We start from the raw sequence: 24,532 nt of genomic DNA, 5'->3' as shown, positions 1-24,532 counted from the left end.
ATGACAGGGATGATGACAATGGAGAGGAACAGACTCTAGGAAGTCTACAATTCCTGTTAGCCTAAATTCTTAAATACAGCTGTCTGTCCATGGCAGGTTTCCTGACATCCGAAAAAAAGTTTGTTTTTTCAGGCTTAAAATAAAACACAAGGATCTAAAGGACTTTTCCCTACTTGCCTGCCCCTAAAACAAGTACACATTCCTCCTACGCTTTCTTTATTTTGTTTTTTGTTTTTTTTTTAAGCACGGAGCCCAATACAGGGCTTGATCTTATGACCCTGAGATCAAGACCTGAGCTGAGCTCAAGAGTCAGATCCTTAGCTGACTGAGCCACACAGGCACCCCCTTTAAAGCTTTCTAACTTAACTTTCCTTTTTTAAAACACTTCAAAGTGCTTTTAGAAAGCTGCCTCTTATGGGGGGACCTGGCTGGCTCAGTCGGTGAAGCATGAGACTCTTGATCTCAGGATTGTGAATTTGAGCCCCACATTAGGTATAGAGATTTCTTAAAAATAAAATCATTTTTTAAAAAAGGAAGCTGCTTCTTAATGACTCCATAGCTGAAGACAATGTTAACACACACAGATACAATTAAGTACTATTATACAAATGTGTGATGCTAAAACCTCTTCACCACTCATCCAAATATCCAGGTGCAGACTTTCCAGACATTCTGCATAGGAACTGAAGAATCAAGGAAAAAGGGCACTAGGACCCAGCGCCCAGATTCTGATTTTTAATGCTGCTCTCCAGTAAAATGAATAAGGCTCCTTGGTTCTAGGATTTGGGCAAGAAAGATATAATATGAGCCCGGAGCAGAAAGTACCAGAAAGTAAAGAACATACACACACACACACACACACACACACGCACACACTCACACACAAGGCCAGAGGCATGTCAGTAGAACAACAGAGCCAATCTGAAAGAGTTCCCAATTGCTAAAAATAGAACTATAGCAACAAGATAAATAAATTAGTACTAGATCCTACCCCCCAAGGTATAAAATAAATATCCATTAATTCATACTGATATAAATGACTAAATAAATAAGTAGGAGCAAAGAGACAAAACTTCCTTATAGAATAATTCCAAATGACTTGTGCAGATGCATCCCTTTCAGGAGGTAGAGCTTAACTACTCCTCCCCCTTTAGTCACTTCCAAAGAAAGGACTAAGAAGGAAAAGAGTAACTTTAAGGTGGAGCAAATAGTACCTTGGCCAGAGATCAAGGTTAATACTGTAACTCGTGTTGCTAACAGGGGTACTTCACCACTCTGGGACTCTTCCCATAACCCACATCCCCAGTCAAACCAGCGAGAAAAACATCAGGCAAACTAAATTGAAGGACATTCTATAAAATTCCTGATAAGCAGTCCTCAAAACTGTTAAGATCATAAAAACAATGAAAAACTAAGAAACTGAAACCACAGGCAATTACATTCAAATAACATCAAGAGTTTATTTAATAGTAATATACCAATGTTGGTTTCTTAGTTGTGACTGATGAAGGATAGGTAAGATGTTAGCAAAATAGGTAACTGCGTGAAGGGTAAACATGAAATCTATGTATTAGATTTGCAACTTTTTTTTCTTTCTTTTTTTTAGAGGTGGGCAGGGGGAGAGGGAGAGGATAATAAGCAGGCTCCGTGCCAAGCGTAGAGCCGGAGGAGGGCCTTTATCTAACAGCCCTGAGATCACGACCTCAGCAGAAATCAAGAGTCACCTGCTTAACCTATTGAGCCAACCACGGGGGCCCCTCTATGCAACTTTTCTGTAAATGTAAAACTACTGTAAAATAAAAGCTTTTCTTTTTTTTTTCCCCCTAAGGTAAGGGCACTAGGGCATTATATGCAAATTTATCCCAAGGAAATCCCTAAAAAGGGAGGAGACAGGTGAGTGATGATAGAGCTTATCCTGCTCTCCAACCTCACCAGCCTCTTACTGCCAATATCTCCAAAAATCTTACACAGGATTACTAGGGGAGGTGGAGAGAGGGAAATCTAAAGCTGGAGCTACCATAGGAAAAGAAAAAGCTTTAAAATCTATCTAGCTGTTCCACTGGGATAGCAAGGCATGTACCTTCATATACACTGGGAAATTATGTATAATTCATGGAATTTCTATAGAGAAGTTACTGAATTCTTTCCAAATAATCACTGGGAATTTGGCAAATAAACATGTATTTCTTGAGCTGAAATGTTCAATAATCATGCATTCATAGCCATTACGAACACAAAACACACATATGACCAGGTATGTGTGTACGTGTGCATTTTATTCATTTTTTGTGACATAAAGTAAAGAAAATCTATTATTAAATGAGTACAGGTAGGCAGTACACTTCAAAGCACTAAAAGTTATAGGATCTTAATCATTAAATACTATAATTGCCTAAGTGGGAATTAAGACAAAATATTAAAATTAAGCCACATGTTCTTATACAAGCTTGGAAATCTTTGGTCCCAACTCTGACAATCTTGGTTTGGTATGGCCCGTAGAAATCACCTTCAGCTGGAACATATGCAAAATCAAAGTATCCATGTGTTATGGACCTAATTGTGCCCCCCTCCTCAAAATTCTTACGTTGAAATACTAACCCCCAGTACCTTAAGTATAAACAGGGCCTTTAAAGAACCAGTTAAGGTTAAATGAAGTCACACGGTGGGCCCTAATCCAATCTGACTGGTATCCTTTATAAGAAGAGGAAATCTGGATACACACACACACACAGAAACACAGAGAAGAGAACATGTGAGGATACAGCAGGAAGGTGGGCAGTGATCTGCAAAACAAGAAGAGAGGCTTCAGGAGAAACCAAACCTGACTATATCTGCTCTTGGACTTCTACTCTACAAAACTGTGTGGAAAAAGTTTGTTGTTGTTGAAGCTACCTGGTCTGGAGTAGTTTTATAGTGGCCCTAGCAAACTAATACACCATGCAATAAACATTTCCTAAGTATCTTAAATATGCCAGACTGTCCCAAGTATTGTAAATACAAGATGAGTAACACATAAAACTGTCCTTAAGAAGTTAGAGAGTCTAGCAGTCAGGGAGACATATCAACAGGTAATTAAAATCAGTGAGTGTTACAATAGAGGTATGCACTGAAACAAATCAGAGTAGAGCCTAATTGAGTTCTGAAGGGGAGGGGGGACCAGGGAAGGTTTTCCCGGAAGAACAAAAGGAAAAAGAGTAAAATGGGAAGAAATGAGACTTGCTCACCCTATCTTCCATGGCAGAAGATATCTGAATGAGTCACATTTAATGATGAAGTACACATACAAATGCACAAAACCAGTTATCTGGAAGACAACTTATGATCTGATAGATGACACAAAATCTTCAAAGATGCCACTCTACTTCAAAAAACTATTTGTCTAGAATTATAGTTAGGAAGAAAAAGAAGAAATAAGATGAGTTCTTAGGATACTTTTCAGTACATGAAAGACGAAACAAAGTTCCACATAATTACCAAATTACCCCCAGAATTTGTTTCAGTTTCATAACAGAAGGAAGAATCTGCAATAACTAAAACTCTATGTTCTCACATAATCTTCAACACTAACACTGAGGTCCTTCCCTCTCGCATCAGGTAGCACAGCTCAACTTCATTAACCTTCAGTACTAAGAAAAGAATTATAAGCCATAATATACATGAAAGCTAAAATGGAATGAAGATCAATCCCAAAACTTGACTAGAAATGTATCAATAATCAGCAATATAAAATGAGGTGTACAATTAAAAATGAGCCTACAAAATGCATTCCAAACTCTGTTTTTAGCCTTGGTTTCACATGAAAGCGTAAGTGGAATATTCACCACATCCCCAAATGACGTAAAGCTAAAAAGAGATCACATATACGTTGAATGATAAAATCAGGTCCTGAAAATAAAAGCTTAGAATAATTAGCAAAACCATTAAAAACAAACACTTAAATAAATACAAAATACTGCAACTAGCTTAACTTATATACAGATAAAGATATATGGGCACCTGGGTGCCTCAGTTGGTTAAGCACAAATCATGATCTCAGGGTTCTGGGATCAAGCCCTACACTGGGCTCCCTGTTCAGCAGGGAGTCTGCTTCTCCCACTGCCACTCCCCTTGCTTGTGTACCCAATCTCTCTCTCTCTCAAATAAATAAAATCTTAAAGAAAAAAAAAAGACACGGGGAGACACTTTTTTGTTTTGTTTTGTTTTTCTCTGAATAATTTTCCTGAAGTCAATAACTGGGTAATATTCAGAGACATTCATTTACAAATCTTCCAAGTTCTTTGTCTAGTTCTATAAAAAGAGGAAATGATACAACCACCTTTTTTTTCAGACTCATATCAAAGTTTTCTGGTCTGAATTTATCAAATTTTAAAGACTTTTTCAGAGATCATCACCATCCAGTCACTTCATAAAAGTAGATCTACTAGCATCTTCTCTCACAGAGATAACCTCACAAGAATTATTCTCTAGCTATAACCTCAAAATTTGAACAAATAAATCCTCCCAAAACTAATAACATATAAAGTAAAATGTATAACAGTAACACGAAGCACAGGAGTGGACCAAAAGAGATTTAGGTTGTTTGATGTTTCTTATATGTGAAATAGGCTATTTTTTTAAAATTACTTATTTATTTATTTATAGATAGATAGAGAAAGAAAACACAAGTAGTGGGGGGAGGGGGCCAGGAAGAAAGAATCTCAAGCAAGCTCCATGCTCACCATGGAGCCTGATGCAGGGCTCACTCTCACAACCTAAAGATCATGACCTGAGCCAAAATCAAGAGTCGGATGCTTAACTAACTAAGCCACCAAGGCTTAGGGGATAGTCTATTATTTCTTGAAACAGTCTATTATTTCTTAAAGACAGACAGTGAAAAGTTAAAGATGCATAATGTAAACCCTAGATCAACCACAAAAGATAAAAAATAAAATAAGTACAGCTAATAAACCAACAGTTGAAATAAAATGTAATACAAAAAAAATTTTTTTTAACTCAAAAAACTAAAAAACTAAAGCCCAAAGGAAATATGAGAAGGAAAATAAAGGGACAGAGAACAGATGGGACAAATAGAAAACACAGACCAAGATGACAGATTAAAACACAACTGTAACAAAACAGGGTACTATTGGCATAAAGATAGACTGGAGAGTCCAGAAATAGACTCATACATATTGTCAAGTAATTTTCAGTAAGAGTGCCAAGATAATAGGAAAGGAATAGTAACAAATGGTGGTAGAACAACTGGTGAACCATGTGGGGAAAATTTAACCTCTACACCACACATTGGACAAAAAAATTAACTCAAAATGGATTAGAGAGTTAGTTCTAAAAGCTAAATGTTAAATTTCCAAAAGAAACATAGGATAAACTATATGTAATCATACCATGGACAAAGGTCTCATAGAACATAAATAGTACTACTTTTTTTTTTTTTTAAGATTTTTTATTTATTTGAGAGAGAGAGATCACAAGTAGGCAGAGAGGCAGGCAGAGGGAGAGGAGGAAGCAGGCTCCCTGCTGAGCAGAGAGCCCGATGCGGGGCTCGATCCCGGGACCCTGGGATCATGACCTGAGCTGAAGGCAGAGGCTTAACCCACTGAGCCACCCAGGCGCTCCAGTACTACTCGTTTTTTAAAATCCATTTATTTAAGTAATCTCTGCACCCAACATGGGGCTTGAACTCATGACCCCAAGATCAAGAGGAACATGCTCTACCAAATGAGCCAAGTCAGGTACCCCTAGCACTATGCATTCTTTATATATCACTAAACTAGACTTTACCAAAATGAAAATCTGCTCTTCACAGATACCACTAAGAGAACAAAAAGGCAATGGGGTACCTGGATAGCTCAGATGTTTGAGCATCTGCTTTTGGCTCCAGTCATAATCTCTGGTCTTGCGAAGGAGTCCCATGTCAGGCTCCCAGCTTAAAAAAGAATCTGTTTCTCCCTCTCTCTCTGCCTTTCCCCCTGTTTATGCTATCACTTTCTCTCTCTCTCAAATGAATAAATAAAATCTTAAAAAAAAAAAAAAGGAAGAAAACAAAAGGCAAGATAGCAAACTAAATACAAAGAAAATTGCATTTATGTGTAATTTATATGTATATATAAGTTGAATCCAGAACATATGCAAACTCCTCCATTTTAATACAACCCCACCCAAAAAAATAGACAAATGATTTTTAACATTTTTCAAAACACATACACATGGCCAATGAGTATGTGAAAAAATGCTTTGTATCTTTAGCCATCAGGAAAATGCAAATTAAAACCACAATAAGATACAACTGCACACCCAATAAAAGGCTAAAATTCTTAGACCAAAACCACCGAACATTAATAAGGATGTGGCACAACTGCAATTCCACACATAACTCTTTGGTAGCTTCTAATAAAGTCATACATACATCTAACCTATGATCCAATAATTTCACACCTAGGTTTGAAAACACAGGTATACAAAAAATTTGTATGTGAATGTTCATAGCTTTACTCGTAATAACCAACAATTTGGGAAAAACAAATCTCCAACAAGCAAATAAACAAATTATGATATATTTTTAAAATTATGATTTTTAAATACAATAGGATACCAAACAGTGGCAGCAAAAACAACAACAAAGAAGGAACTACTGATACAAGTAACATTATGGGTAAATCTCAAAAACATCCTACTCTTAATGTCACAAAACAAACTGAGGGTGGCCAGGGTGGGGGGGGAGGGGAGGGAGAGGGTGGTGGGGTGGGGAGGGAGAGGGTGGTGGGGTTATGGACATTAGGGAGGGTATGTGCTATGGTGAGTGCTGTGAAGTGTGTAAACCTGGCGATTCACACACCTGTACCCCTAGGGCTAATAATACATTATATGTTTATAAAAAAAATAAAAAATTATAAAAAAAAAACATCCTGCTGAGGGAAAGAAGTAATATATGAAGTGTACGATTCCAGATATAGGAAGTTCCAGAACAGGCAAACCTAATCTAAGGTCAAAACAAATTAAAACTAGTTGCGTTCTACAAAGAATCAAAGGACAAGAGAAACTGAATAGGAGGTACACGAGCAAATTTTCTGAAGTGTTGGTAATGTTCTATTTCTTCATAAGGAATTGAGTTACACAAACATACATTTGGCAAAAATAACAAAAAATGATATACTTAAGATTTGTGCAATTCATTATATGTAAATTTTACTTTAAAAACAAAGGACTATAGGAGCTCCTGGGTAGCTCAGTTGGTTAAGTGTCCAACTCTGGATTTCAGCTCAGGTCATGATCTCAGGGTGGTGAGATAAAGCCCCGAGTTAGGCTCCAAGCTCAGCATGCTTAGGATTCTCTCTCCCTCTCCCCACCCCCAGCTTGAGCATGCATGGAAAAGGAAAAAAAAAAAGGTAAAATCAAAGAACTGTAAACAAATATTCAACTCTAGTTAATGACATGGACGCTGAATCTGTTTGGGAAAAGATGCACTGTTACTTGAAACTTACTTTAAAACACAATACAAACCAATCACCAGTACGCTTGACTGAAGGATGGTTAGAGGAATGAATAGATGGACAGGTGATAAAGCTGTTTAAAAACAGCAAATTGTTGGGACGCCTGGGTGGCTCAGTTGGTTAAGCGGCTGCCTTCGGCTCAGGTCATGATCCCAGCGTCCTGGGATCGAGTCCCACATCGGGCTCCTTGCTCAGCGGGGAGCCTGCTTCTCCCTCTGCCTCTGCCTGCCACTCTGTCTGCCTGTGCTCGCTCGCTCTCTCTCCCTCTCTCTCTCTCTGACAAATAAATAAAATATTAAAAAAAAAACAGCAAATTGTTAATTATAGAATGCAGGTGATAGGGAAATGGGTGTTCACTGTATAATTCTTTCAACCTGCATGTTTGAAAATGTTCACAAAAAATGCTAAAGGGAAAATGTGATAAGCAAAAGGCGGCAAATACAAAAATGTAATAAGATTGTGTTCATATGAAGTTCTAGAAGAAACTAATCCATAATGTCAAAAATCAGATCAGTGGGGCGCCTGGGTGGCTCAGTTGGTTAAGCAACTGCCTTCGGCTTACGTCATGGTCCCAGAGTCCTGGGATCGAGTCCCACATCGGGCTCCCAGCTCCATGGGGAGTCTGCTTCTCCCTCTGACCTCCCCTCTCATGCTCTCTCTCACTCTGTCTCTCTCACAAAATAAATAAATAAAAATCTTAAAAAAAAAAAAAATCAGATCAGTGGTTGCCTATGGCAAGAGATGGGGTTAATGATGGCGAAGGAAGAAGAAAAAAATTTCTAGGGTGATGGAATGGTTTATTTCCTGATCTGGGTGTTGGTTACATGGATATATACATTTCCCAAAACTCTGAACTGTACTGTAAAGATGTGTACCTTATACTCTATATAAGTTATAGCTCAATTAAACTGTTTTTTAAAAGTTTCCCTATAGAAAAATAGAAATACACAGAGAAATTAAGCCCCATCACACCATCCAAATAAAATATCATCATCCTTCTCTCTCTTCTGAAAAGGCAATAAATACCCAATGGAAATAAAAATATACCTGTCTCTTCCTTAAAGGCAATACAGAAATACTGGCTAAGAGCTTACTTCAGGGCCACAGAAACTCTTTACTCCAATCCTAATAAACTCTCAAATGTGACATCTCCTAAATTTTGGAATTCTCTTTTCAGGTGACTCAAACCTCCTGACATAAACCCCTTCAACTCCATTACTGCTGTTGAGTCTCTAGCAAGTTACTAACCATCCTATGCCAAAACCTCCTCATCTGAAAAATGGAAATATTCACCTTGAAGGGTTAAGAGTTTAGACAAAATAATGTATGCACATGCTGGCTTTTATTATTACTTTTAAAGTTAAAAAGTCAACCAGCTTTTAGAAATCATCCAGGCAAAAAAAAAGTCCACAAGCTTCCCCTGTTTTCTTTTCTTTTGGGGGGGGGTGTTGACCTTCAATTCTTTTAGGTACACCTATGTCAAGCTAGTCTATCTTATTCAAATGAACTTCAAATTCCTCTTGAAGATCAGATCAAAACCCTGAACTTTTTTTGTTTTAAAGATTTTATTTAGGGGCGCCTGGGTGGCTCAGTGGGTTAAAGCCTCTGCCTTCGGCTCAGGTCATGATCCCAGGGTCCTGGGATGGAGCCCCGCGTCGGGCTCTCTGCTCCGTGGAGAGCCTGCTTTCTCCTCTCTCTCTGCCTGCCTCTCTGCCTACTTGTGATCTCTGTCTGTCAAATACATAAATAAAATCTTAAAAAAAAAAAACATAAATAAAATCTTAAAAAAAAAATTAAAAAATAAATAAAGATTTTATTTATGTATTTGACAGTGAGAAAGAGAGAATACAGCAGGGGGAGTGGCAGACAGAACGAGAGAGAGAGAGAGCGCGCGAGCGCAAGCGCGCAAGAGAAGCAGGCTTCCTGCCAAGCAGGGAACCCAATGTGGAGGTCCCAGGACCCTGGGATCATTATCTGAGCCAAACGCAAACGATTAACCTACTGAGCCAGTCAGGCGCCCCCAAACCCTGAATTGTTAATGCACCCAAAGCAAAGGGTAGAATAACAAAATAAATACAAATAAAACAAAAAACTAGATTAGGAAAGACAACAGCTGCCCTGAGAATGTAGGATCTAATGCAGTAAGCAAAACTGCCCAAGCAAACAATCTCTCCTTGGATGAAGCCAACAAGTTTGTTTAAATAAAAGTTTTTTTTTTTTTAATTTATTTATTTGTTAGAGAGCGAGTGAGCACAGGCAGACAGAGTGGTAGGAAGAGGCAGAGGGAGAAGCAGGCTCCCCGCGGAGCAAGGAGCCCGATGTGGGACTCGATCCCAGGACGCTGGGATCATGACTTGAGCCGAAGGCAGCCGCTTAACCAACTGAGCCACCCAGGCGTCCCTAAAAGTTGTTTTCGCTCTTCCTATGTGATTTAGGTCAAAATGTGTAACCTGGAGAATATTAATTAAAGAATATGCACTAGGGGCGCCTGGGTGACTCAGTGGGTTAAGCCTCTGTCTTCGGCTCAGGTCATGATCTCAGGGTCCTAGGATCAAGCCCCACATCAGACTCTCTGCTCAGCAGGGAGCCTGCTTCCCCCTCTCTCTCTGCCTGCCTGCCTCTCTGCCCACTTGTGATTTCTGCCTCTCTGTCAAATAAATAAATAAAATCTTCAAAAAAAAAAAGAATATGTTCTCAAGAATAAGAACACTTTTAATGAATGAAGAGGTAAAGGCTTATTGATTTGGATTAGGGAAATACCTCTGGGTAGGGAGCACACCTATAATGTGAATTCAACAATGTGAAGATAAGAAAAAAACAATTTAAACCATGTAGATTATGCTTGCAATTCTGCTCAATAATTATATACCCAGAATGAACACAGAAAGATAAAATTTTATTATTCTCTAGTTGGTCTCACATCCCATGTGCCTCTCATGATATGAACATCTTGCTGTGCTGTCAGATTCTAATGTTTAGAGCCATTTATTTTTCCCACAACATGGACCATAAACACAGCCTACGACTTCATCTGGTGTTTAACAATGAAACATGATTCATTTCAATACTAAAGGAAAAACAGGATATGTTGAACTTTGAGAAACTATATGTCTATATTTTATATTTTATGGGCAACTTTAGGGATTTCCAAGGTTATTTTGACAAAAGGGCATTTTTGTCTTCTTTGGATCTGTGTATTCTGACAGCAAAGTGAAAATCCTTGTGGCAAGAAACAAAAACAGTAAGCTATTAGACAACTGAGGATACTGGACTGGAGAAACCAAGGATTTATTATCCTCTATGCTAACGTCAGCCACTTTATTCAACAAACCATTTTTGGTTTTTTTGCTACTAATGACTGCTCAAGGTGATAAGTAAGAAGACAGTTAAGATGCTATTCTATTCCAGAGAATTTCATACTCTGGATAAACACAGTAATCCTAACCCTCATGTGGATTCCTATACATATAAAGCTAGCCTACACACATTTACTTATATACTTTCTAGGCAATCTTAAGAATTTTGGTTTCAGTATACATACACTGTGAGTTCTTCCTGTTGGGGATAATCAGAAAAAGAGACATATGAGGATTAATAAAAATGACAGGAGAAAGGGGCACCTGGGTGGCTCACTGGGTTAAAGCCTCTGCCTTCGGCTCAGGTCGTGATCTCGGGGTGCTGGGATCGAGCCCGACATCCCAATCTCTGATCAGCAGGGGGCCTGCTTCCTCCTCTCTCTCTCTCTCTCTCTGCCTGCCTCTCTGCCTACTTGTGATCTCTGTCAAATAAATAAATAAAATCTTTTTTAAAAAAAATGACAGGAGAGAAAAGAAAAATATTTGAAACTGAAGCCTGTTCAAGATAAAGGAAAACGACTGAAATTAAGTCCAGGCCTTAGAACTGTCATCCAGAACTGCTATCTGTGAGGAAAACTACTCATTCACGCGGGAATAAAATGGGGAAATCCAAGAGTCTAAGAAGAATGATCAACTCCATGACGGCAAATAGGATAAACACAAGTTAGGTTATCCAAATTTTTTCTATCCCAAGCATCTAGGATCAGATCAGAATCTGGAAATGTCACCCAGGTAACAGAAATAATTCTGCAGTAGCTTATTAATATTTTAGAATATATAATATCACTGATAATATATTAGCTACCATTTATGCAGTTACTGTTTTCACTCAAAAAAATACTTATTGAGAGCCTATTAGAATGTGGACACTGTTGTAGGCACTGGGATTGGCCATGAACAGGATACAGCAAGTCTTTGTTCTCATGAAGATTACATGCAAATGAGAACAAACAAAGCATAAGTAGACAGTCAAGATAATTTTAGAAAAGAAATTGTGCTATTAAGGAAATAAAACAAATGGTAAAAGATGTACATCAACAGGCTCCTAGGAAGCTGAAGGCCTGAATCATGAGAAAGAAAAAGCCACCAGTCAGCCACACCACACAGTGTAGAGGAAGAGCCTTTCTAGCAGAGGAAACAGTAAAGAAAGATCCTGCGGCAGGAAGAGGCCCAACATCTGCAAACAACAGAAAGAAGGGAAGTGAGAGGAAAGGGAGATGGCACACAAAAGGATCAGAAATGGTCAAGGGCCAGATCAGGAGACCTGTATGGAACTACGTGCCATGTTTTTATTCCATTTTATCCTCACTAAAAACTATTATCTCCAAGGAACTAAGAATTATAAAAGGAAACTTGCCTAAGGTCTGACATACAAACATTTGGATTTTAATTCTTATATAAGTTGCTTGGTTTGGTCTCTCATTTTTAAAATAAATTATAGTTATGTGAGATTTCATATGTTCACTTAACACTTCAGTTACCATGACATTATTTTCATATAAGACTATTATGTAATTCAACCACTATTTCTTCTATTTACCATGGAGATTTCTGGAACTTAGCTTCCACAGTGGGAGACTGCTAAAGGTCTACTAAAATGGAAATAACTGGGGTACCTGGGTGGCTCCATCGTTAAGCATCTGCCTTCGGCTCAGGTCATGATCTCAGGGTCCTGGGATCAAGCCCCACATCAGGCTCCCTGCTCAGCAGGAAGCCTGCTTCTCCCTCTCCCAGTCCCCCTACTTGTGTTCCCTTACTTGTGTCTCTCTCCGTCAAATAAATAAATAAAAATGGAAATTACTACTACAAATAAGAGAAGGACCAAACACTATGGAAAAACAGAAGGAACAGCCATTGATTCTATAGGAGAAACGTCACAGAAGTTAAAGAGCTGGTCCCTAAAAGTAGAATTTCCTCAACTGGAGAAGAACAAAAGCACATCAGAGGAATGGCAGGCAGGAAGGTGGTTACAAAAATAGATACTTTATTTTAAACAATCAAAATTCTCTATATTCTCCCAGATGTACATAGCTAAAGTGGTCTGTGTCTGACCTATTCCTCCCCTTTTCATTTTATTATCAAAAAATATTTTTTAAGTATAGTTGACACAATGTAACATTAGTTTCAAGTATACAACATAGTGATTCAATCTCTCAATCTCTTTAGCTTACCGCAAGTGAAGCTACTATCTGCCACCATACAATGCTATTACAGTATCACAGACTATGTTCCCTATGCTGTACCTTTTATTCCTGTAACTTGCTCATTCCATAATTGGAAGCCTGTATCTCCCACTCCCCTTCACCCATTTTGTCCCTCCCCTCTGGCAACCATCAGTTTATTTATACATCTGATTATGCTTTTGTTTATGTTTCTTTTGGTTTTTGGATTCCCCATATAAGTGAGATCATATGGTATTTGTCTTTTATGACTTATTTCACTTAGCATAGTATCCTCTAGATCCATCCATGTTGTTGCAAGGAGCAGGACCTCATATTTTATAGCTGCATAGTATTCCGTAAGATGGCCAGTTTTATCTCACAGTACACAGAGTTCTTTAAAGAAATGTGATTTCACAGGGGCACCTGGGTGTCTCAGTTGGTTAAGCGAATGCCTTCAGCTCATGTCATGATCCTGGAGTCCCGGGATCAAGGCCCATATTGGGATCCCTGCTCGGCAGGAAGTCTGCTTCTCCCTCCGACCCTCCCCCTTCTCATGCTCTCTCTCTCAAATAAATAAATAAAATCTTCTTTTAAAAAAAAAAAGTGATTTCACAGAAAATACAATCAAACCCATGATAATAGTCATTCTATAGATGTTCTGTAATAAAAATCTTACATGACATGATTTTCTTCAGCTAATGACTATATTTAAAAAAAAAAAACAGCTGTCAAAAACAAAAAACAAAACACACAGCTGTCATGGTAGATTTAGACTTTGTAAAGTGAACCTATTTACAAACCTAGTTACATGTGTATTTTTTCACATATTCAAACATGATTTGGGGGCACCTGGGGACTCAGTCAGTTAAGCACCCAACTCTTGAATTCAGCTCAAGTCATGATCAAGGTCAGAAGATCAAGCCCCATGTGAGGCTCCAGACTAGGCATGGAGCTTGACTAAAGGCAAGCTAAACTAAAGGGAGTTTTCTCTCCCTTTACCTCTGCTTTCCCCATTCCCCACAAAGGCACTGGCTTGTGTGCACTCTCTCTCTAAAAAAAAAAAAAAAAAAGAGAGAGAGAGAGAGAGGGAGAATATTTAAAAAATAAATAAACAAATGTGATTTTACACTAAAAGTTGGAGAGCCCATTTCTATATCAATAATGTAACTTGCTCCTGATATTTATCAAAAGCAAAAGTTCATATTTTGTCTAAACATATTAAATTACACAAAGAACTTTATCTCAGATTTCCTTGCAATCCCCACTAAATGAAAAAAACTTCTAATTCTCTTTCTCTCTCACACACAGAATCTAATAGTGACAAAGAGATAACTACAAAATCTTATCATCTGACCAATAGCAACTCCAAAAAGAGAATGAAAAAAAAAATGACTAAAGTCATGAAAGCTAATACAAGAATATTTCTCTTTTTTTTTTAAGATTTATTTATCTATTTATTTGACACACACATAGAGAGAGAGAGCGAGGTGTCACAAGCAGGCAGAGAGAGAGGGGGAAGCAGGCTCCCTGCTGAGCAGAGAGCCCGATGTGGGCTCGATCCAAGGACCCTGAGATCATGACCTGAGCTGAAGGCAGAGGCTTAACCCACTGCCTTAACCCAGGTGCCCCAAGAATATTTCTTAAAATTGAAGGACCTAAGCCCTTGCTACCGATGTCCTCAGAGATCACCATTCTCCTCATCCACTCCACTCCAGTGACAACAGCTTCTTGGCTTTCCTTGAGCAGACAAAGCACAGCTATTACTACCTAATCTGCCCAGAATGATTGTCCTCCAGAGAGCCAGAAGGATCTCTCACTTGCTTCCTTTCCATCTATGCTCAAATGTTTCTTTGTCCTTGAGAGGATCCCTAATCACCATATATTTAAAAAGTGAACCCCACCCCCATCTTCTCTTTCCAGCTCAGTTATTTCCATAATCACTATTTGTAATATTTCCTTGTTTTCCCAACAAAGCCTAGTCTGTTTTCATCATTACCATGTGCCTCAAAGCTTAGAACACACAGTTAATATTCAATAAATATATACTGAATTATTACTTAAAACAATCTAAAATTGTGACACAACTACAATGGGAGAAAAAAGAAGAGTGGACTCCTTTTCCATAAGAGGTCAAAAGATAATGCAAAAGATAACTACACAGCAATTCTCAAACTTTTTCATCTGTAAACCCTTTATCCTCTTAAAACTAAGTAAGAATCTCCCAAAAGCTTTAAATATGTAGGTTATATTAATATTAAAAATAAAATGGACAAATGCTGAAAGATTTTTCAAAAACAGTAATATGTAAACCCATTACATGTTAATATTAAGTAACATTTATGAATATAGTTTTTCAAAAAAGTTACTAAGAATAACACTATTACACAATTTTGCTAATCTCTTTAAGGTCTGAATAGAAGAAACCTGGATTCTTAAATATGTTTCTGTATTCAATCTAATAAGAAATCCACCTTCACACATGTATGTAGTTAAAAAAGAGAAGTGTCTTTAATAACTTATTCAGATACTATGCATGTTATTCTTTGATATTATCTCAAAACTTAATAAATGTAATTTTGTAAACGTTACTTGCAGTGTTGAATCTGCTACCTTATCTATGAAACTTCATACCATTTCATTAAAAATCTATTGATTTATCTTGCCCCTAAGTAGATGTTTCATACACAGCATGATTTTGTAATATCATGCATTGGTCATGTGAAAAAAGTTGGTCCATGAAGTTATGCCTATTTTCCAGACACTGACACATTTAATTATATGATAGCAAAAAAAAAGAAAAAGAAAATCACATTTGTTAATATCCCTATCAATTTCAACAAAAAGGCCTTGAGAAGCTGCCAGGCTCATAGTGGCAGATATGTTTTCCAAAATTCTAAATTTTTGCTTGAAAGCCTTAATTGTATCTTGGTAATAATTTTCAATCACTTGTTTTCCCTAAAGTGACAGGCTCACTTCATTTATTTTTGAGAACATACATACAAATACCCAAGTTTAAATAACTGTTGTTCTTTCAAGTAAAAAAATGGTTCCATTTAAAAAAAAAAAGAAAAAAAGCAACTAAGTTTGTTAGTTCAGCCTGCAACTCAATCACACATGTATTTTTCTTTAAGGCAAGCATAATTTGGGATGGGGGAAATATAACATTCTTCTCATTTTATTACATGAAATATTAAAAAGACATGCACTCAAGGGTCAAGATTAATAAAATTAACAGATTTTACTGCTTTATAAAGGACATTCTTAAAACTTTTTTTTCATGGTTTTCATTTTTTTTTTAAGATTTTACTTATTTATTTGACAGAGTGAGAGAGACTGAGAGAGGGAATACAAGTGGGAGAGGAAGACGCAAACTCCCCGCAGAGCAGGGAGCCTGATGTGGGGCTTGGTTCCAGAACCCTGGGATCCTGACCTGAGCCAAAGGCAGACGCTAAACAACCGAGCCATCCAGGCGCCCCTCATGGTTTTCATTCTTAAATGAAACTGGTTTTGTAAATGTGTAGTAATGAAAAATACGAGGACTATTAGTACGGTCTTAGCCACTGTCTTAATAGGTATTGCAGGGCCAGCAGTTTTGCCCATCACTGTGTTTGCTATTAATGCAAATGTCAACATAGTTAAGTAGTAAAGAACTTAGTATCACTATCAAATAGTTTCAACCCAGCTGACCTTCTGAATACCCCCTCAAGAGTCCAGAGACCACCGCACTCTGAGAACTGCTGCTCGGGATACATATTAAACATTAGGAGGAGATATATCTCCAGGGAAAAGAACTGGACAACAGGAAGACAGGGATGGCAAGGAAACTTATTTTTTCCCTGTACACCCTTTGTACTTGTGACTTTGGTTCCATTTGTATTGTTTTTATCTTTATAAATTAAATATTTAAAAAAACAACAACTACAAAAAGGGACGCCTGGGTGGCTCAGTCAGTTAAGTGGCTGCCTTCGGCTCGGGTCATGATCTCGGCATCCTGGGATTGAGCCCCACATCGGGTTCCTTGCTCCACGGGGAGCCTGCTTCTCCCTCTGTCTCTGCCTGCCACTCTGCCTGCCTGTGCTCTCTGTCTCTCTGACAAAAACATAGAATCTTTAAGGAAAAAACAACAATAAAAACAAAACTGACATCACAAGTAACTAACTAGACATATAAGCATACTATTTAGAAATATGAAAATAAATACCAGGAAAAAAATTTTAAGAGCTGAAAGTGTTTCCACTTACAAACTGGAACTAGGGGATTAGGAGGAATAGCTTAGACTGTTGTTTTTCATTATAAGCCTTTGTGGAACTGATTTTGAAATCACGTACATATTAATTGTTTCAAAAATTAACTGGTTAAAAACCATTCAAAATGGTTTGGGGGTCTTGGTGGCTGCTCTTGGTTGGGGCCATCTTGCACCTAAGGCAGGAAGATGGTGGCATCAAGGAAGACAAAAAAGTCTCTGGAGTCCATCAACTCCAGACTCCAACTCATTATGAAAAGTTTAAAGTACATGCTGCAGTACAAGCAGACTCTGAAAACGATCAGACATGGCAAAGCAAAACTGTTATCCTCGCCAACTGCCCAGCCCTGAGGAAATCTGAAATATAATACTATCCCATGTTGGCCAAAACTGGTGTCCATCCCTACAGTGTCAATAATACTGAACTGGGTACAGCTTGAGGAAAATACTACAGAGAATGCACACTGGCTATCATTGATCCAGGTGACTGATATTAAAAGCATGCCAGAACAGACTGGTGAAAAGCAAATCACACAAAATTTTTCTTTAATAACACCTGCCAGAGCTTGTTTAAAAAAACCAAAACCAAGGGACACCTGGGTGGCTCAGTTGGTTAAGCAGCTGCCTTCGGCTCAGGTCATGATCCCAGCGTCCTGGGATCGAGTCCCGCATCGGGCTCCTTGCTCGGCAGGGAGCCTGCTTCTCCCTCTGCCTCTGCCTACCACTCTGTCTGCCTGTGCTCACTCGCTCGCTCTCTCTAACAAATAAATAAATTAAAAAAAAAAAAAAAACCAAAACCAAAATATTGTCTGGAAAAATACTTACAAGTGAGGTTTAAAAGATAAATAAATAAAAATAAACAAAAGATAAATAAATAAAGCAAATACCCATGCTGCACTGGGTGAGAGAATGACTGTGAAACATTAACAAGCTGCAACAGTTAACTTTCTGAAATAATGTGCCTATGAGTTTCTACTCATATATGAAGTATTATTCTGTACCATAATAAAATACTTCATTTAAAAGGCTAGTTAAAAAGCAACAATTTCCTTCAAACCAGAATGATGACTTAGTTAAAAATAAGTACGGGGACGCTTGGGTGGCTCAGCTCATTAAGTGTCTACCTTCAGCTCAGGGGGATCAAGTCCCACATCCGCTCTTTGCTCAGCGGGTAGCCTCTGCCTGCTGCTCCCCTTGCTTGTATGCTCTCTCTCTGACAAATAAATAAATAAAATCTTTAAAAAGAAAAAATTATGTAAACCTTACATCATTTTTAACAGTTAAGTGGTTAAACCCTCTACGTACACAATGTAACACAAAGTAACATTTTAATTTTTTCTATTTCATTTGATCATAATTAAGATCAAACCAGAACTTGTTTGAAAAAAATATAATAGCTGTTTTATGATAAATGTAATAAATTGCTATACTTTATGTAGTTACTTCACAAATAAAATCTCCAAAGAAATATAAACCCATTATCAAAATCTAATTTAAGTTTCTCAGAGGATGTCCTGATCCAGGAAATAAGAGATTATTTCTATATATAAACAGTTAACTCAAAAGCAAATTGGACTCCCCACTAAAAAGGAGGGGCCGTCTCAGAGAATAGCTGATTCCAAGACCGAAACATGAAAGATGTAAGAGGAGTGTGAACATCTTGCTGTGCCAGAAAGAAAGGAAATACTCACAAAAAATTGTTTGTCAAGGGGCGCCTGAGTGGCTCAGTGGGTTAAAGCCTCTGCCTTCGGCTCAGGTCATGATCTCGGGGTCCTGGGATCGAGCCCCACATCGGGCTCTCTGCTCGGCGGGGAGCCTGCTTCCCCCCTCTCTCTGCCTGTCTCTCTGACTACTTGTGGTCTCTGTCTCTCTCTGCACCAAATAAATAAATAAAATTTAAAAAAAAAAAAAATTGTTTGTCAAAAAGACACAGGAGCCATGGTGGAGAGGCTCCCACTGGACAAATGTGTGACAATTTGAGCACTAAAATTAATAGAGACAATAACAGATTATAATTCATTGGATACAATAGGAAGTACATAAGTCGATACTGATAATAGATAAAAGAATGCTTCTTCTATACAAGAGAAGGCCTACTGATAAGTTAGAGGAGATAGAGTTTGAAATAAGCATTCTGCAACCATCAAAGTAAAAATCAGGGCAGGCAAGAATCATCAGTGGATGCTTATATAAACATAGTATCAGGGGCGCCTGGGTGGCTCAGTGGGTTAAGCCTCTGCCTTCAGCTCAGGTCATGATCTCAGGGTCCTGGGCCGAGCCCCGCATCGGGCTCTCTGCTCAGCGAGGAACCTGCTTCCCCTCTTTCTCTCTGCCTGCCTCTTTGCCTACTTGTGATACCTCTCTCTGTCAAATAAATAAATAAAATCTTTAAAAAAAAAACAACAAAACATAATATCATTATCATCCCTGACAAAATTAATAATTCCTTGATACCATCTAATATCCATTCACATTCAGATTCCCCCAAAGTGTTTCAAAAATGTTTTCCAAAAAGTGTTTCTACAATTGATTTGAGTGAGGATTTAAACGAGGTCGACACATTACATTTGGTTGCTATACATAAAATATTTTTAACCTTCCTTTTTACATTGTCTATCAGCAATTATGAAAAGGCCTAACACACAAACCAGTTTACACCTGTAAATTCTCTGAAACTAAACACAACCTAACGTACTTGCTGTTCCTTTTGTTTGCATGATTCCTCCAGATTACCAGTATGGCTGAATCTTTCTAGTTACTGATCACAAATCAAATTATCACCTCTAAAAAGAAGTTAGGCCCTCCCTAACCATTTAATTCACAGTAGAGCTCAATCTCCATTCATCATTACATGGTCCTATTTTCTTCATGGCACTCAGCACTACCTCAAACTATTGTTTATTATGTTTCCTCCAGTAGAATGTCCACTCCCTGAAGGCAGAGTGCATTCTTCACTGAAGACCAAGAACAATGCTGAGAACATGAGACATTCAATAAATACATAATAAATAATAACTAAATAATAATGCAGCACCTCCACTTAAAATGTAAGTTCAACTTAGTATTTGTTTTTAAACACCTGTAGACCACTCCACATGTAATGGTTATGAGCTGCATACCTGGAGAAACCTGGGCCAGCTGTTACCAAGAATCAGTGGGATGCAGGAAAGAAAGAACAGAGGTGTAAGGCATGCAAATGCAATTCTGGACTTTGACCAATAATTACAGGTTTCTGGAAGAAAAATTATTCAGGATGATTTAAAGAGCATTATCAGAAGTAAAATCAAGTTTCAACTTTCCATATAATATGAGCACTAGTAAATCATATGTAATATCTATAATGGGACAGAAGCATATCTAGAATAATAAAAATGGCTTTATCATAGTTCCCCCTCCCCTAATATAAATAGGAAGGAATTTAACTCAGTATAGCACTTCTTTTTGGGAACTGGATCATGATGAACACACCAATAGGTACCAAAACCACCTAATCAAAAATATAAACCACTGAATTTGGGATCTAGAGAAAACTAGAAAACCATCCTACACTTCTCATTTAACAACTGAGAGGATCTAAAGCTAAGGATGATTACCAATAACGTCACAAATCTAATGAATAGCAAGCAATGCTAGATATAAAATTCAGATCTCCAAACTAGGGACTCTTCCACAGGATAATGTCATCCATAGAATGTTAATGTCAAGCTACTAACATACTTTAATCACTATCATTTTTCATACTGTCACTTTTCTTCCCATTGAAGTCCTAGCTCAGAGGGGGAAAAGTCAAACAGGATGCATACAATTATGCTCTAAGAAAACCATGTTACAGAAACCCCGATTTGGAAAAATAATAAAAGATCTAAAAAAATCTAATTAGTTTGATTACATCAGTTTTTAATCCCACTTTAAATTTTATAATGAAAATACCTGCTCACCATTCCTTTACTCTAAACATGTTAACTATTATTCTCTTATTTTAAACACAGGTATAGGTATTTCTCAATTTTATCTGTAGAAATAAAGTACTGAAATGAAATTTGTCAAGGGATGACCTCCACTATGATACACTTTTCACCAAAATAAAATTATTTTGATAACATCTTTCTTCAAAAACCAACTCCAGTGAAAGAACATGCAAGTGACCAACAAGCACCAACAGGAAAAAAGTAACAGAAAGAGCCACACATACAAGATGCAGTACACCTCTGTAAACAAGGAGAGTCTCCACTCTTCCCGGTTTTTCCTATAATATTGTTCAGACCAATTCACAAACACCCTCACCAGTTTTTAGAATACTACTCTGAATCTTAAAGAGCAAACAAATGAGCAGGAGAAAGATATCATTTGCCCAAGGTTAAATGACAAGAGGTGGGCAAAAGTAAAATAATTAAAGGCTTAAAAAAAAATTAAAAGATTTCAGAGTAAGAGGGCTGCTTCTCATCCTGTTTTGTCTCACAAAGGCAACCAAAGACTACGTTAGTATGAAAAGCAACATAGTTTATACTGACATGAAAATTTTTACTAAAAACCACACAGTAGTAACAAACTATCAACATGTAGATCTTCACCACAATAAAGCTAAAACTAATATTAGAGAACTTCTATGTAATAACGAAATCACATTCTAACATTTGAAAGCAATCTCTCTCTCTCTCTCTCTCACACACACACACAGACACACACACACGGGGGAGGAAATGGAACCTTAGCTTATCTTTTCCCCAGGCTGTTCTTTTTGGTTGAAAAGGACCCTAAAACAAGAAAATTAAACATAAAAATACCAAGTGAAATAAACTTTGGATTAAGTCGGGTTCAAAAGCTAAAAGAACTATAAAATGAAGTCTATGTCAGCTGGCATCTCACCACTCCAGAGTTCTAAATTCATACTCCACATAAATCAAGAAACAGGAAAGCACACAATACAATGGAGTCGCCTCACAGTACCAACATGAACAAATTAAATGAATACCCTATACTTCCTGGTATTTTTTTTTTAAGCGCTAAAACTCAGATTTGCGTTAAGAAGTATCTGTAAAGATCTATTATAACCTATTTGAAAACTATCGTGACAAACCTCTGTTTCCACAGAACAGAACAGACATTTCCACTACAGCCTTGCCCCTGACGCTGACAAATTATTTAAGGACAATAACAAAATACTGAGCTGCTTTTTTAACGACCAACAAACCAACTCTACACAAAAATCTGACGCGTCTGTATTTCTGCTGTTCCGCGGACGTTTCCCTGATCACATAAGAAGGCAACTCCCTAACCGTCAGGGCTGACTTAGCGCCCTCCAACACCCCGGGTGCGGGTTACCTTCATCACTCCATTGTCAAATCGCACTCCCACGCCTCAGTCCTCAGCCCCCTTCCTAGACTCCCGGGAGAGTCCAAAGAGGGAAAGAAATCCCCTCACCCACACTCCTTTACTGTGGGGTGTGGGTGTGTCTGTAGACGAATGCTTTGCTCAAACACAATTAATTCTACTGCGAAGACCCAGACCCTAAATCACTGTGGAGCCAGCGATAACCGGCCGGTCGCCGACCCCAGCCTTCCGCGGCCGCAGCCCTTCCTCTTTCTCCCCTCCAGGCCGGCCCCTCCCCCGTTGCGCGCACGCGCGGCTTCCAATCGATCCCCTCCCCCCTAGTCCCCTCACCTTAATCATTAGCTACCCTCTTCCCAGAGTCCGGGAAAAACTGGCCCAGGAAGGAAGACAGGAGATGGAAGAAGGGAAGAGGATGCGTCGAGAGCCAGTGATCTGCGCCCCAGATCTCGGCCTAATAGGCCCCTATAGTCAAGAGCTACGTCTGTCACCGCCACCAAACCGTACAAGCGGCAGCGCCTGGTTCGGCCCAGTTCACCCGGCTTGGGTTCAGAATGCCTGATTTGACCCCACAAGAGCTCCTTCCCCGAAACTGTGGGCGTTTCTGTGCTGCGCAGACCCAACACCTCGCCACCGTCGCCGCCACTGCTGCTGTTCTCCTGCCGCCGCTGCCGCTGCCGCCGCCTAACCAATCCCTCCTCTACCGAGCGAGCACGACACTCAAGAGTCTTTACGACAGTTCGGAAAGTGAGAGCGCAGTAGCGTTCACGCCTCCATCTGTTTCTGCGCCTGCTCAGCTTCTTGTTTCTCAATGTCCCGCCCCTTCTTATCCAGCCCTCCCCCTTTGTACTCGCTTTATGAAGTCTATTAGCGAAGCAGAACGGTTTAATACAGCTCATTATTTTGTTTTCCTTGCTGATTGTGTTCTACATTTACACAATATACTATTTCTTGGCTAATTTCTTCGTAACTTAAAAAAATACAGCTAACCACGGAATTATTGATTATAGTCATGGTACAATTAAACAAAAACATCACGGTTTACTGTCTTTCACAAGAAAATGATACCCAAATCATACTTGCTAATGAAATAAAGATCATAGCACCCCAATCTCAAAGTGAATTTGCTTCCAGCATCACATCAAAGGTAGTAATAGATATTCTGGGAAATGACTGTACAATCACATACGCCTTCTTAATTATTTTATGAAAAATCAGGAGATAGCAAATGCTTTATTATGTACCTTAGGGGGATGCAGGCAAGGAGAATGCAGACTTTGGAATCAGTCATACAGACTCCCTTTCAAATCCGAATGATGCCAATAAACAGCAGTCTGATTTATTAGACCTTTATAAATCTTTCCCAAAAAATTAAATGTCAATTATAGCTCCCTAAAAATAAAAGTGTATCTTAAAGCAAAAAAATTGTTTCCTTCTCTATAAATTGAGATAACATTTACCTCAAAGGGTTCTTCTGAGATTAAATAAGTTTATAAAATAAGTTTATAAATGGAAACATTTATTTCCAATTAAATGTTCAATAAACATTAATTCCCTTCCTTTGTCATCAACTATCATTTTCAATATGCTTTATTTTGTTTACTCATGTTCTCCATATTGTTCTGAAATAAAATATTTTAAAATAATAACAATAAACCAGAAAGGACTGCAGATTGTGTGGGAAAACTGGTAGAGCACTGCACTAGGAAATTTTCTCAATTCTCCTATTTTCTGTCTCTAAGTATAAAATTCTGCCTGAACCATCTTATCTACTGCCATGATTTCAGTTGTTATTGACCCCTGACTTCTCAATGTCATGTATTTCCAGAACTATATTTCCAGACCTAACCTTTTTCCTCAAGCTATTGACCTGTGTTCTTCGAAATGGGAGACACCACCCACATGTAGCTATTGAGCACTTGACATGTGGCTAGTACACATTGAGAAGGGCTG

General features: G+C 38.3%; 1 protein-coding gene and 1 pseudogene across 7 annotated transcripts in view; one reads left to right on the top strand and one right to left on the bottom strand.

Moving 5' to 3' along the window:
* RNF111 (ring finger protein 111) overlaps window positions 1-23,294 on the bottom strand; it is a 93,542-nt gene extending 70,248 nt beyond the window's left edge. For 5 of the 6 annotated variants that reach the window (XM_080809301.1, XM_080809303.1, XM_080809304.1 and 2 more), the window contains exon 1: window positions 22,913-23,284. The gene's annotated coding sequence lies outside the window, so the exon portion shown is untranslated. Of the gene's footprint in view, window positions 1-22,912 lie in introns of all 6 variants that reach the window. The other variant, XM_080809306.1, reaches the window with a different exon arrangement.
* LOC308346603 (large ribosomal subunit protein eL30-like) lies at window positions 17,441-22,903 on the top strand (annotated as a pseudogene). The gene is made up of 2 exons: window positions 17,441-17,815; window positions 22,751-22,903. The product of its transcript is annotated as a large ribosomal subunit protein eL30-like (transcript).
* Window positions 23,295-24,532: the final 1,238 nt, after the last annotated feature.

Source organism: Martes martes (assembly GCF_963455335.1).
Source record: "Martes martes genome assembly, chromosome: 7".
Classification (NCBI taxonomy): domain Eukaryota; kingdom Metazoa; phylum Chordata; class Mammalia; order Carnivora; family Mustelidae; genus Martes; species Martes martes.
This window is presented reverse-complemented; position numbering and strand designations above follow the sequence as displayed.